General features: G+C 43.8%; 1 long non-coding RNA gene across 2 annotated transcripts in view; it reads left to right on the forward strand.

Annotated features, from left to right (window-relative positions):
• Positions 1-12,393, forward strand: part of LOC106612998 (uncharacterized) — a 13,202-nt gene extending 809 nt beyond the window's left edge. The window contains exons 2-10 of one of the 2 annotated variants that reach the window (XR_001330403.2): positions 1,366-2,041; positions 2,288-2,664; positions 2,788-2,925; positions 6,259-6,376; positions 6,490-6,582; positions 6,783-6,893; positions 7,340-7,522; positions 7,648-7,938; positions 8,270-12,393. This is a non-coding gene — a long non-coding RNA (uncharacterized lncRNA). Of the gene's footprint in view, positions 1-1,365; positions 2,042-2,287; positions 2,665-2,787; positions 2,926-6,258; positions 6,377-6,489; positions 6,583-6,782; positions 7,523-7,647; positions 7,939-8,269 lie in introns of both variants that reach the window. The other variant, XR_006771183.1, reaches the window with a different exon arrangement.
• Positions 12,394-15,036: the final 2,643 nt, after the last annotated feature.

Consider the following 15,036-nt stretch of genomic DNA (forward strand, 5'->3'; position numbering starts at 1 on the left):
TAGTCCACTCTGTTCGTAACATATTGTAGTTTTGGGAACAGAAAACTGTATTGAGATGAAATGTTTAATTGATGAGTAAATTAGCAGAATGTCGGCCAAAATCCATCTCTTTCCATCTTCTCCCACTGCCGGCCACTGGGCTTCCTCTCACTACCATATTTGGTATTGATTTGAAACTCCAACCGGATGCTTCACATTTATACATCCGGTGAAATAGTGGTCTCATTGTTTCATCTGTGATAAAAGTGGGCCGAGATAGCCCACCTATTGAAGCCTCCAGGTCAGAAACAAGAATCACAAATCACTTCCGGCTCACGTTGTTTTTCCCAAATCCTTCAAAATAAGAGTTTTCCCAAAGATGAAAGGGATTAGTTATCAATCTCTTTGGTATTCCCAATGGCTCATGGTTACGGCAAAAAAGTAAAAGGTCCAATGCAGCCGTTTTTATCTCAGCATCAAAACATTTTGATATTGAGCTCCTGAGTGGCGCAGCGGTCTAAAGCACTGCATCTCAGTGCTAGAGGTGTCACTACAGACCCTGGTTTGATTCCAGGCTGTGTCACAACTGCCGTGATTGGGAGTCCCATAGGGCGGTGAACAATTGGCCCAGCATCGTCTGGGTTAGGCCGGGGTAGGCCGTCATTGTAAATAAGAATTTGTTCTTAACTGACTTGCCTAGTTAAATAAAACATTTCTGGGTAACAATTAAGTACCTCACTGTGATAGTTTAATTAAAATGGTCAAAAATAAACAAAAATACCTTCTTAGCAAAAAACTATTTCTCAAGCAAGAATTTTGCTCTGAGTGGGTAGGATAAAACTAGCTGTTATTGGCATAGAAGTTTGGAGCCCTTTTTATTGGTCTATTAACAAATTTAGCACCTGATGGTGTCACCAGGGAGGCCAAAACTCCATCCCACCAAAACAGGCTGAAAGTACATGCAGCCTTTTCAAACAGATCTTAAACATTTCTGACAAGTTTTAAATAGCTCTCAAAAGGTATGCCATGACTGACATAACAAGAGGAAAACTGATGATGGATTACCCAATTTCGAAATTGCAGCTTGTGCATTTTACTATTACAACTTTCAAGAGTAAGTTGAAAGCCGGACTGAGTAAAAATGGGGGGGGGACCCCGCACCCCACAGTTTGGGAACCACTGATATAGACCACGTAGAACCTCGCACAAGACTGACTGAAATTAAAAGGATGTGTGCTGGCACAATTATTTTTTGTTTATGAATAATTACCAAAAAAAATACTCTGATCATAATCGTATCCAGAGAATTGTTTCAAAGACATACATCTGGTGTAAGAGAAGCAATTATTGGTACCATGATTGTCTTTGATTTTGTTCTATTTACAGATAGACCACGAAGATTGGCATTTTCCTATTCGCTATAACGGGGATCCTTTTTCCTGCAAACAATGCCTGCAGTGCCGCGGTCGGCCTTGAACTTCAATGAAAGGGGGGAGTCCTTCTCCCCTGTTTAAAGCAGTGTACGGAAGGGGTGGGGCTTTGTCTGAGAGTTTCCTTTTGCAAGGGTGGAGACTACTTCCTCTTTGGCACAACACAACTCTCAATTGTTAACACGTTTGGACCCAGAAGTAAATAAGGAAGCTGACTAAATTTCACAATAATTTGATTCTGGGAAACCTGAGATCACCAAAAGGTGCAAGTTGCTCCAAAACAATCCTCACCCAAGTGCATACAGGCACATTAAACAACAAAGGGAACTGTTAACCATGAATACACATAAATAAACCGAATTGTAAATGTTAAACATGATTGCCTACATAACAAATGATATAGAGAACTTTATTACGACAAGGTTGTTGGCATTGCACCTTAACAGCACACTGGTCAGAAATAGCCGGCGGTTGTTTGTTTGTTTGTGTGAGTGCTTTTATCTGATCTGGTGCTTTTCCAGACAAATCATTATCCAGTTGGACACCTGATGAACTTCCACAAACTTCAGGGTCTGGGGTGAGAACTTCAGCTTCTAGGCTGTTGGAGTTGACTGTTTCCTCTGAAGATTATGGTACGTCATCTAGTACAAATTAAAAAATATATATTGTACCAGGGACAGGTAAGATTTGGCGCTCCCCTTTGTGGAATGGATTAGAACTGATTTTGTAAGCTCTAATCATCTGAGAGACCGGCAAGTAATGGCCAGAAGTTGAAACACTTATCTAGTTCCCATTTTTCATAAACTGTACTGTTAGCGTGCTAGCTAATATTGTTTACAAGTTTCTGACTGCTTTCAACTTATGCTGTTTTTTCACAGAGGAATCTGGATGCCACTGGTCGTCTTAGGAGGTTCAGGCATTGTTAACTCTGGGCAGCTGGTAGTGTCCAGAAGCAGCTTCTCTCCTATAAAAACGAGCATGTCTATGCCAAATTGGGTTCAGAGCTCGCCGCCATAGGATTTACCAGGATGTTGAAGCAATGCAGAGAAACTAAAAAAGCTGAAACAGGAATACAAAAAAACCAAGGATGACAATAACAAGAGTGGTTACAACCATCGTGGAGAAAGATGGATTGCCATTGTTGATTGTGACCTCTGTCACCAACCAAGTACTTAGGAGATTGGGGTGATAAATTCAGATGCAAAGCTTTTGTAGTCTACTCAATCTGATTCCCCGCTAGAAATTGAGAATTCTGGTAGGTTCTCTCATACGGTCTCTCGTACACATTTTTTTTACACAGTAACTTGGCCTGTTGCCACAAGCTTGGTAGTTAATATTGATTATGTGAGTACTGTCAACTGAGCTGTTGCTTCCACAGACCGATCTTCATCCAGTTGGACACCTGATGAGGTCCTTGGTCACCAACCAGGTTCTTCAGGGTCTGAGATGATAAATTCAGCTACTGTGCTGCTGGAGCCGACTCAACCGGATTCCCCTGTAAAACAGGAACCTTATGGTAAGTAATTTAGTTCAGTCTTTCTCAACCTTTTTTGTACCAGAGATTAGCAAAACATGTTCCTCTTCCTTGGTAGACTGCTTGGATAGAAACTAGCTTACTACTACTAGCTAAGTAAGTTAATGTCTGCTAACCATCTGAAGGACTGGCCAGTAATAGCCAGAATTTGAAAAACACTTATCTAGTACACATTTTTCATAAACTGTACAATAAACTTGCTAGCTAATATTGTTTACCAGTTTCTGACCGCTTTCAACTGATGTGGTTCTTTCACATTAAAATCGGGATACAGCTGAACGTCTCAGGAGGTCCATGCATTAACACTCTGGGCAGATGAGTGTTCAAGAGCAGCTTCTCGCCTATAAAAACAAGCATGTCTATGCCAAATTTACTTCAGAGTTTGATGCACTTGGATTTAACAGGACGTTGAAGCAATGCAGAGAAAAGTAAAAAAAACCTGAAACAGTAATAAAGAAACCTCAGGGATGACGACAAGATGAGTTGTTCCATCTATCTTGAAGAAAGCAGTTTTGCCGTCATCGATAAGAGTCAAATCAAATTTATTTATATAGCCCTTCTTACATCAGCTGATATCTCAAAGTGCTGTACAGAAACCCAGCCTAAAACCCCAAACAGCAAGCAATGCAGGTGTAGAAGCACGGTGGCTAGGAAAAACTCCCTAGAAAAGGCCAAAACCTAGGAAGAAACCTAGAGAGGAACCAGGCTGAGGGGTGGCCAGTCCTCTTATGGCTGTGCCGGGTGGAGATAACAGCACATGGCCAAGATGTTCAAATGTTCATAAATGACCAGCATGGTCAAATAATAATAATCATAGTAGTTGTCGAGGGTGCAACAAGTCAGTAACACAAGAGTAAGTGTCAGTTGGCTTTTTCATAGCCGATCTTTGAGAGTATCTCTACTGCTCCTGCTGTCTCTAGAGCGTTGAAAACAGCAGGTCTGGGACAGGTAGCACGTCTGGTGAACAGGTCAGGGTTCCAGCAGGTCTGGGACAGGTAGCACATCTGGTGAACAGGTCAGGGTTCCATAGCTGCAGGCAGAACAGTTGGAACTGGAGCAGCAGCACGGCCAGGTGAACTGGGGACAGCAAGGAGTCATCAAGCCAGGTAATCCTGAGGCATGGTCCTAGGGCTCAGGTCCTCCGAGAGAGAGAAAGAAAGAGAGAGAAAGAGAGAATTAGAGAGAACATATTTAAATTCACACAGGACACCGAAAAATACAAGAGAAATACTCCAGATGTGACAGACTGACCCTAGCCCCCCGACACAACTACTGCAGCATAAATACTGGAGGCTGAGACAGGAGGGGTCAGGAGACACTGTGGCCCCATCCGATGAAACCCCCGGACAGGGCCAAACAGGTAGGCTATAACCCCACCCACTTTGCAAAAGCACAGCCCCCACACCACTGGAGGGATATCTCCAACCACCACCTTACCATCCCGGGACAAGGCCAAGTATAGCCCACAAAGATCTCCGCCACGGCACAACCCAAGGGGGAGCGCCAACCCAGACAGGAAGACCACGTCAGTGACTCAACCCACTCAAGTGGCGCACCCTTCCCAGGGACGGCATGGAAGACCACCAGTAAGCCAGTGACTCAGCCCCTGTAATAGGGGTAGAGGCAGAGAATCCCAGTGGAAAGAGAGGAACTGGCCAGGCAGAGACAGCAAGGGCGGTTCGTTGCTCCAGCCTTTCCGTTCACCTTCACACCCCTGGGCCAGACTACACTTAAACATAGGACCTACTGAAGAGATTTGTCTTCAGTAAAGACTTAGAAGGTTGAGACTGAGTCTCTCACATGGGTAGGCAGACTATTCCATAAAAATGGAGCTCTATAGGAGAAAGCCCTGCCTCCAGCTGTTTGCTTAGAAATTCTAGGAACAATTAGGAGGCCCGCGTCGTGTGACCGTAGCGTACGTGTAGGTATGTACGGCAGGACCAAATCGGAATGATGGGTAGGAGCAAGCCCATGTAATGCTTTGTAGGTTAGCAGTAAAACCTTGAAATCAGCCCTTGCCTTAACAGGAAGCCAGTGTAGGGAGGCTAGCACTGGAGTATTATTGTAAATTTTTTGGTTCTAGCAGCCGTATTTAGCAATAACTGAAGTTTATTTTGTGCTTTATCCAGGTAGCCGGAAAGTAGAGCATTGCAGTAGTCCAACCTAGAAGTAACAAAGGCATGGATTAATTTTTCTGCGTCATTTTTGGACAGAAAGTTTCTGATTTTTGCAATGTTACGTAGATGGAAAAAAGCTGTCCTTGAAACAGTCTTGATATGTTCTTCAAAAGATAGATCAGGGTCCAGAGTAACGCCGAGGTCCTTCACAGTTTTATTTGAGACGACTGTACAACCATCCAGATTAATTGTCAGATTCAACAGAAGATCTCTTTGTTTCTTGGGACCTAGAACAAGCATCTCTGTTTTGTCTGAGTTTAAAAGTAGAAAGTTTGCAGCCATCCACTTCCTTATGTCTGAGACACAGGCTTCTAGAGAGGGCAATTTTGGGGCTTCACCATGTTTCATTGAAATGTACAGCTGTGTGTCATCCGCATAGCAGTGAAATTTAACATTATGTTTTCGAATTACATCCCCAAGAGGTAAAATATATAGTGAAAACAATAGTGGTCCTAAAACGGAACCTTGAGGAACACCGAAATTTACAGTTGATTTGTCAGAGGACAAACCATTCACAGAGACAAACTGATATCTTTCCGACAGATAAGATCTAAACCAGGTCAGAACTTGTCCATGTAGACCAATTTGGGTTTCCAATCTCTCCAAAAGAATGTAGTGATTGATGGTATCAAAAGCAGCACTAAGATCTAGGAGCACGAGGACAGATGCAGAGCCTCGGTCTGACGTCATTAAAAGGTAATTTACCACCTTCACAAGTGCAGTCTCAGTGCTATGATGGGGTCTAAAACCAGACTGAAGCGTTTCGTATACATTGTTTGTCTTCAGGAAGGCAGTGAGGTTGCTGCGCAACAGCTTTTTCTACAATTTTTGAGAGGAATGGAAGATTTGATATAGGCCGATAGTTTTTATAATTTCTGGGTCAAGATTTGGCTTTTTCAAGAGAGGCTTTATTACTGCCACTTTTAGTGAGTTTGGTACACAGCCGGTGGATAGAGAACCGTTTATTATGTTCAACATAGGAGGGCCAAGCACAGAAAGCAGCTCTTTCAGTAGTTTAGTTGGAATAGGGTCCAGTATGCAGCTTGAAGGTTTAGAGGCCATGATTATTTTCATCATTGTGTCAAGAGATATAGTACTAAAACACTTGAGTGTCTCCCTTGATTCTTGGTCCTGGCAGGGTTGTGCAGACTCCGGACAACAGAGCTTTGGAGGAATACGCAGATTTAATACGCAGAGTCCTCACTCACCTCACTCAAAATCCATTTGGTAACAGAATACGCAATATACACAAGAAGGTAAGTTAACTTATGCTTTAAGTTGAAGAAAATATGAAAACTTTTTCAGCCTTATGTTGAGGTTGAGGTCATGTCTGAAGTAATTTGTTTTGTTTGTTTATGCTTACTGACAGAGTAATGATGATGAGTTGGAGGCCACAGTCTAACTTTGTGGAGTTGGTCCAAACTCTGCTGGAAGACCCTTCTGAGAGGGAGCACTTCTTCAGGTACGTATTTAATGCATCTATGTGCATTTTTTTTGGCACAGTAGTCACGTCAAAGCCAAGTGTTGCTATTATTGACATTGTTAATTGTCACATTACCAGGAGATGATTGCAGACTTTTCCACATAACAAATGATCCCCGAAAGCCATGCTGAAGAAAATACTTGCCACCGGACTTGTGTGTTAAATTGTCTATTTTTCAGGAGGTGTTCCCAGTACATTACGGCCCTCGGTATGACACAGCACTGCAGGTACTGGTGTGGGAGTTCCTCTCCAGATGGGAGGAGCTGCTACCTGTACCAGACTTCACACAGGTACAGATTGAAACATCAGTGCCCATCAAGTTTAAGTATTGAGGCACCTCCCAAGTGGCGCAGTGCTAGCTGTGCCACTAGAGATCCTGGTTCAAGTCCAGGCTCTGTCGCAGCCGGCCATGACCGGGAGACCCATGGGGCGGCGCACAATTGGCCCAGCGTCGTCCGGGTTAGGGGAGGGTTTGGCCAGCAGGGATGTTCTTGTCCCATCACGCTCTAGCGACTCCAATGCACGCTGACACAATCGCCAGGTGTACGGTGTTTCCTCCGACACATTGGTGCGCCTGGCTTCCTTCACCTCTCCCGAGTCAATACGGGAGTTGCAGCGATGGGACAAGACTGACTACCAATTGGATACCACGAAATTGGGGAGAAAAAAGAGGGGGAAAAAAATATTTAAAAAGTATTGAGTGCTGATCACTGTTTAAATTCTTTTTGGGACTGAGGACTATGGTGAGCTGAAGGAAAACATCTACCCAATGCGCAAGGCTCTGGCATGTAGAGAAGGAACAATACCAATGATACACAGTGTTGAATTCAATGTCAAATCTAAAGCATTGAAAAACACTGAAATGTAATCGATTACAAATTTATGCAGCACCACCAGCATCATGGAAACCTGAAAAAGAGTAAGTCTCCATCCGGAATTATGTATTTGTTACTGAGTATGTTAAATTCTTTGTCTGGTATGTAGTGGAACACAATGTATGGCAAGAGTGTAACTTACTGGATCAGTATGTTCTGTTTTTCCTAGGTTATTTCTCTTACTACACTGCAGATACCATCCTGTCCCTCCCTCCAACAATAAGAGTTGTCATTAGCTCGGAGCGGGCCAGCTCTGACAAAATGAGGTCATGCTCAGATGGAGATAAATGCTTCAAAAATGGGACAGAGAGAGCAGGAGATGGAGAAAAGAGAGAAGGACAATCTAATGGGGTCATAGAGGAGGAAAAAGATAGGGAGACTGAAGAGGACTGGGAAAAGGAAGAATGCAGAGAATTCTGGTCCGTGTATCCCAGTACCCAGCAACGGCAAGGAAATTCAAGTATAATTACTAAAATATTTGACTTCATTTTACAGCATTATTATCACTGTTATTTATCTGGTATTTAAAATGAAATTACTTAACAATTGGTACCATATTGTAATTAGCAACTTGGAAATGAACAGAATCGGTAAATTCTTGATAACAATTGGTACATCCTTGTGTTCTTTGCCAAATAACAATGTTTATCTTTTTTTAAATGTACTTTGTAAGTAAATACCTGTAATCAGCAAGTTGTTAAATGTAGTGTTAATCAAAATTGCTTTCTCGAATGATAATTCATTCATCTGGACTTCTTAAGCAATCTGTCCTCCTAATTTTGGCATTGCAGGTTTGAATAGTGACATGGCATCCCAGGTCCTTGCCTGCTCCCTCTGCACATTCCCTCATATTATGGCAAAACTCCACCAGCACATCAGGATTAGGTATGGAGGTGAGGACAGGAAGCTTCTACACTCTAAAGAATCTAGGACTGAAAGCACCTTTCCTCAAGCAGCACAAAACTCCCCCAGCACTAGGCATCAAAGGAAGAACTGGAAGCGTCTCAACTCTAAAGAACCTGGGAATGATAATTCCCGTCCCACACGCAGCACAAAACTACTTCACCAGCACATCAGCACTAGGCACCAAGGGGATGAACGGAAGTCTCAACACTCTGAAGAATCTAGGACGGAAAACTTTCCCTCAAGCACAAAAATGATCCCCTATAGACCCGATAACATGACTCTAAGTTGCCCTCATTGTGGGAATGTTTACCAAAACCTCAACTCGTATGGAAAAACATAAGAATTCACACATTTCCATTCTGTTGTAACCAGTGTGAGAGAAGATTCGACCAGAATAGATCTCAAAATACATCAGCGAGCTCACACAGTGGAAAGACCATTCAAATGCTCTCACTGTGATATGTGCATATTCACTCAAAATGCATGTACACACACACACTGTGGAGAGTCCCTACTCTTGCACCATTTGTGGTAAGACATCTGTCAAATCTAGCTAGACACATGCGGCTGCATTCAGGGGAGAAAAACAAGTTGTGTAGCATCTGTGGTAAGGCATTCCTTAGCTCAGGAGAACTAATGCTGCACACATGATCACACACACAGGAGAATGCCCCTACACCTGTGAACGTTGTGGAAGGGGTTTCAAAGCAGCATGCCATGTTCAGATTCCTGTACAACGATTTCACACAGGCGAGTGTCCATACCCCTGCACCCTGTGCACAAAACATTGTCATTCTCAGGGAACATAAAAGACATGTTAATTCACACTGGTGAGAAACCTCACCAGTGGTCCAAGTGTGGGAAGAGATTTTCTTTAAAGGAAACTCTGAAAACGCATCTTAAAAGGCATGGATTTTAAGACATTCCAGGCAGATCATATTAGTTATGCATAAAGTCTGGTAGACAGTATTGCTTCTTTCCCCCCCCAGGTCTGGCGTTATGGGCCGGCCTTAGGGGCCTGGCCCGGTCTACCGTAACCTTTCCCGTACAAATAAAATACAGAAATATTAATAATGTATTTTACCGAGACGCGCACCGACAGAAAGACTCAATGTTCAGGCACCCAAGCTTGCGAAACGGTGCCCCTCTGTCTCAGTACGTGTAGACCATGCATCTGGTGCTGTCTGCACCAAAGGAGTATTGCATGTCATACTATTTCTGGCCAGACAGCTTCAGATACATGGGCTACATATAGAGGGGCACTGTTTTGCTCACTTGGATGCTTGCTCCAGTGATTTAGTTTCAGCAGAGAGGAAAATGCGAAGTGAGAGGGCTCACTCGCCAAAATCTGTCCAGAATAAGAGACAATTTATGCTTGATCCCAAAATGTGGTCAGCGGCGCCGTATGGATGGTGTGACGCAATTGGGGAGCCTTCTGAGGCACGCAGAGACCAAATGGACCTCTACTGCACCCTGTGCGCCTTTAAAAGTTTGTAACAATGCACAGAGCTCCCTATAGGTCCGCATTGACATGATTGGTTGACAGTAGGTGAGGGCGGGAGGTCCTGTATAAACACCAACTTCATTCACAACATCCTTCGCAAGAAGTATGATGCCCTGACTTGCAGACTCGGATTGACCATGCAGCGCCTTTTAGCCCAATGCGTTTCTATGGGCATAATATGCAGACTTAATCTTATCGACTGCCTTCCAGCTTTTGGGACGAAGACTCCCATTGTTATGGTGAAGACATGAGAATCTCGTCATTATATACAGATCTCTGGTTTTATCCTCTTGTGAATTGGAAAGGAAGGTTGGCACTAATAAAGGCGCAGCATGGTCAATCCGACATCTGCATTGGCCATGCAGCGGCCTCTGCAGAAGTCAGTGCATTCATACTTTAGGTGCTTTACGGGGCAGTGCAGAGCTGTTGAGCAGAGCCGTTTTGAAAGGAGTGAGTTTGTGTTTATACAGGACCTCCCGTCCTCACCCAATCATGTCAATGCGGAGCTATATGGAGACCTTCGCATTGTTACAACATTTGGGAGGCGCACAGGGATGCGGTAGGGAGCTCAAGTTGGCCTCTGCATGTCTCCAGAGGCTCCGCAACTGCGTCACACCCTCCATAAGGAGCCTCCAACCACATTTTCAGATCAAGCAAAAATTGGCTTTTAGGATGCTAATTAAATTTGTTGTGCCAAAATGATATTACTCCTGTCTAAATAAAATCATTCAAAATACTTCACTAGTGAGCATGACTTAGCCATAGAGGATCATTATAGCTGTGGATTGTTTCAAATCACAAGTGTGTAGGCCTATGCCTACACTTTATGAAATAGATTGCAGTCAGAGTGCAGTATAACTGCGGTACACTGCAATTAGAGTGCAGTTCACTGCAGTTATTCTGCAATTACAGCGTCCAAAACAACTGTCGACAGCAGTTACTGCACTTTTACTGCAGTTTCAAAAGTGCAATCTTTTTTTGTAAGGGTGAAAATGTTTAATGTACAAACCGGGAGCCAGGGGGCACAAGTGTATTACCGGCTGGCCACATCAAGCCCAGATGATAGTGGAGATCCTTAGCGCCAACTAGCGGCTGCCCAGGCTAGGTAGAGTACCCGGTGGTAGCCGACTAGTGACAGTGCCTAAGGTTCAGGGAAGGGTCCTGTGCAGAGGCTGGCTAGTCATGACTGTTTTAACAGTCTGATGGCCTGGAGATTGATAAACGTCTGTCTCTTTGTCACAGCTTTGATGCACCTATAGTGTCTCCACCTTCTAGCTGGCTGAGATCCCTGATAATCTTATTGGCCTACCTGTGACACTGGGTGCTATAGATGTCCTGGAGAGCAGGTGTGCCCCCAATGATGCGTTGGGCTGACCGCACCACCTTCTGGAGAGCCCTGCAGTTGCGGGCGATGGTGTTGCAGTCTGACAGAATGCTCTCTGGTGCAACTGTAGAAGTTTGAGGGTCTTAGGGGAAAAGACGAATTTCTTCAGCCTCCTGTGGTCGAAGAGGCGCTGTTGCACCTTCACCACACGGTTGGTGTGGAGGGACCATTTCAGGTCCTCAGCGAAGTGCACACCGAGGATCTTGAAGCTTTTGACCCTCTCCGCTGCGGCCCCTTCAATGTGGATGGGGGTGTGCTCGCTCTGCGGTCTCCTGTAGTCCACGATCAGGTCCTGGCACCACTCGGCCAGTGTTCTCACCTTCTCCCTGTAGGCTGTCTCTGTTGGTAATCAGGCCTACCATTGTTGTTGTCAGCAAACCTGATTGAGTTGTAGACGAGCGTGGGCTAAGCAAACACCCCTGTGGGGCCCCCACAGAAACGTACTTTCAGACACACATGGTGGTGTAGTTGCCTACCTTCACCACCTGCGGTCGGCCCATCAGCAAGTCTAAGACCCAGTTGCACAGGGAGGGGTTCAGACCCAAGGCCCTGAGCGTACTGATGAGCTTGGAGGGCACTATGGTGTTGAAGGCTGAGCTGTAGTCAATGAACCAGGTGGGATAGGGCAGAATGCAGTGCAATGGCGATTGTTTTGTCTGTGGATCTGTTGGGGCGGTGTGCAAATTGTAGTGGGTCTAGGCTGTCGGCTAAGGTGGAGGTGATATGATTCTTAACGAGCCTCTCAAAGCACTTCATGATGACAGAAATGAGTGGTACAGGGAGATAGTCATTTAGGTTAGTTACCTTCACTTTCTTGGGTATGGGAACAAGGGTGAACACCTTTTAAGCAAGTAGGGACAACATATCGGGATAGGGAGAGATTGAATATGTCTGTAAACACTCCAGCCAGCTGGTCTGCACATGCTCAGAGGACGTATTTAGAATTGTCAAGACTTCAGCCACCCAATTCCGTTCTCTCTACTGCACGGTAATTGGTACCGATGCGCCAAGTCTGTAACCAACAGGGCCCTGAACAGCTTCTACCCCCAAGCCATAAGACTGCTAAGTAGTTATCCAAATACATGACCAAAAGTATGTGGACACCTGCTTGTTGAACATCTCATTCCAAAATCATGGGTATTAATATGGAGTTGGTCACACAGATCTTGACAAACCATTTCTGTATGGGCCTCACTTTGTGCACAGGGGCATTGCCATGCTGAAACAGGAAAGGGCCTTCCCCAAACTGTTGCCACAAAGTTGGAAGCACAGAATCGTCTAGAATGTCAGTGTGCTGTAACGTTAAGATTTCCCTTCACTGGAACTAAGGGGCCTAGCCCGAACCATGAAAAACATCCCCAGACCATTATACCTCCACCACCAAAGTTTACAGTTGGCACTATGCATTGGGGCAGGTAGCGTTCTCCTGGCATCCACCAAACCCAGATTTGTCCGTTGGACCGCCAGATGGTGAAGCGTGATTTATCACTCCAGAGAATGCGTTTTCACTGCTCCATCGTCCAGTGGCGGTGAGTTTTACACCACTTCAGCCGACGCTTGACATTGCGCATGGTGATCTTAGGCGTGTGTGTGGCTGCTCGGCCATGGAAACCCATTTCATGAAGTTCCCAAACAACAGTTATTGTGCTGATGTTGCTTCCAGAGGCAGTTTGGAACTCAGTAGTGAGTTTGGCAATCAAAGACAGACAATTTTTACATGCTACAGCACTCTGCGGGCCCATTCTGTGAGTTTGTGTGGTCTACCACTTCCCAACTGAGCGGTTATTGCTCCTAGAAGTTTCCACTTCACAATAACAGCACTTACAGTTGACCGGGGCAGCTCTAGCAGGGCAAAAATTGACCAACTGATTTGTTGGAAAGGTGGCATCCTATGACGGTGCCACGTTGAAAAGCACTGAGCTCAAGTAAGGTAATTCTACTGCCAATGTTTGTCCATGGAGATTGCATGGCTGTGCGCTTGATTTTATACACCTGTCAGCAATGGGTGTGGCTGAAATACCAGAATCCAATCATTTAAAGGGGTGTCAACATACTTTTGTATATATATATATATATATATATATAGTGTAGCTACCCATACTATCTGCATTGACCCTTTTTGCGCTGACTCTTCACATACAGTGCTGGTACGGTTTATCATCTATCCTATTGCTTAGTCACTTTATCCCTATCTATATGTACATACAGTGCTGGTACAGTTTATCATCTATCCTGTTGCCTAGTCACTTTATCCCAGTGCCTTCAGGGTATTCACACCCCTTGACTTTTTCACATTTTGCTGTGTTAGAGCCTGAATTTGAAATTGATTAAATTGAGATTGTGTCACTGGCTTACACACAATACCCGATACTGTCAAAGTGGAATTATGTTTAGACATTTTTACAAGTGAATAAAAAAATGTATTCAACCACTTTATGGCAATCCTAAATAAGTTTAAGTGTAAAAATGTGCTTAAGTTGCATGCTCACTGTGTGCAATTAGTTAAACATGATTTTTGAATAACTGCCTCTGTACCCCACACATACAGATAATTGTAAGGTCCCTCAGTCGAGCAGTGAATTTCAAACAGATTCGACCAGGGAGGTTTTCCAATGCCTCACAAAGAAGGGCACATATTGGTAGATGGGTAAAATAATACATTTTAAAAAAGCAGACATTGAATATCCGTTTGAGCATGGTGAAGTTATTAATTACACTTAGGATGGTGTATCAATACACCCAGTCACTACAAAGATACAGGCATCCTTCCTAACTCAGTTGCTGGAGAGGATAGAAACCGCTCAGGGATTTCACCATGAGGCCAATGGTGACTTTAAAACAGTTACAGAGTTCAATGGCTGTGATAGAAAACTGAGGATGATCAAAAGCATTGTAGTTACTGTACAATACTAACCTAAATGACCGAGTGAAAATAAGGAAGCCTGTACAGAATACAAAATATTCCAATAAGTCACTAAAGTAAAACTACAAAAATGTGGCAAATAAATCAACTTTATGTCCTGAATACAAAGTGTTGTTTGGGGCAAATCCAACACATCACAGAGTAACACTTCATCTTATCAAGCATGGTGGTGGTACATCATGTTATGGTTTTGCTTCATCTGCAAGGACAGGGTTGTTTTTTGGGGGGTGAAAAGAAACTGAATAGAGCTAAGCACATGCAAAATCCTTGAGGGAAACCTGGTTCAGTCTACTTTCCAACAGACACTGGGAGACATTCACCTTTCAGCAGGATAACAACCGAAAACACAAGGCCAAATATACACTGGAGTTGCTTACCTTGCCGCATCATACAGATCAGATTTCTATATTTTGAAAGTTACATACCTTAACTTGATTTCTGACATTCAAAACATTGTAGGACTATATCAATGGACTAATGAAACAAATACCACAATATCATTTTGGGGGGGCAGAGGCATTGAGTTTGAAGGTAGGCCTTGAAATACATCCACAGGTACACATCCAATTGACTCAAATGATGTCAATTAGCCTATCAGAAGCTTCTAAAGCCATGACGTCATTTTCTGGAATTTTCCAAGCTGATTAAAGGCACAGTCAACTTAGTGTATGTAAACTTCTGACCCACTGGTGATACAATTCACTGTAAGTGAAATAATCTGTCTAAACAATTGTTGGAAAAATGACTTGTGTCATCCACTAAGTAGATGTCCTAACAGACTTGCCAATACTATAGTTTGTTAACAAGAAATTGATGGAGTGGTTGAAAAACGAGTTTTAAT

This window comes from Salmo salar, chromosome ssa09 (assembly GCF_905237065.1).
Source record: "Salmo salar chromosome ssa09, Ssal_v3.1, whole genome shotgun sequence".
In the NCBI taxonomy this organism is placed as follows: domain Eukaryota; kingdom Metazoa; phylum Chordata; class Actinopteri; order Salmoniformes; family Salmonidae; genus Salmo; species Salmo salar.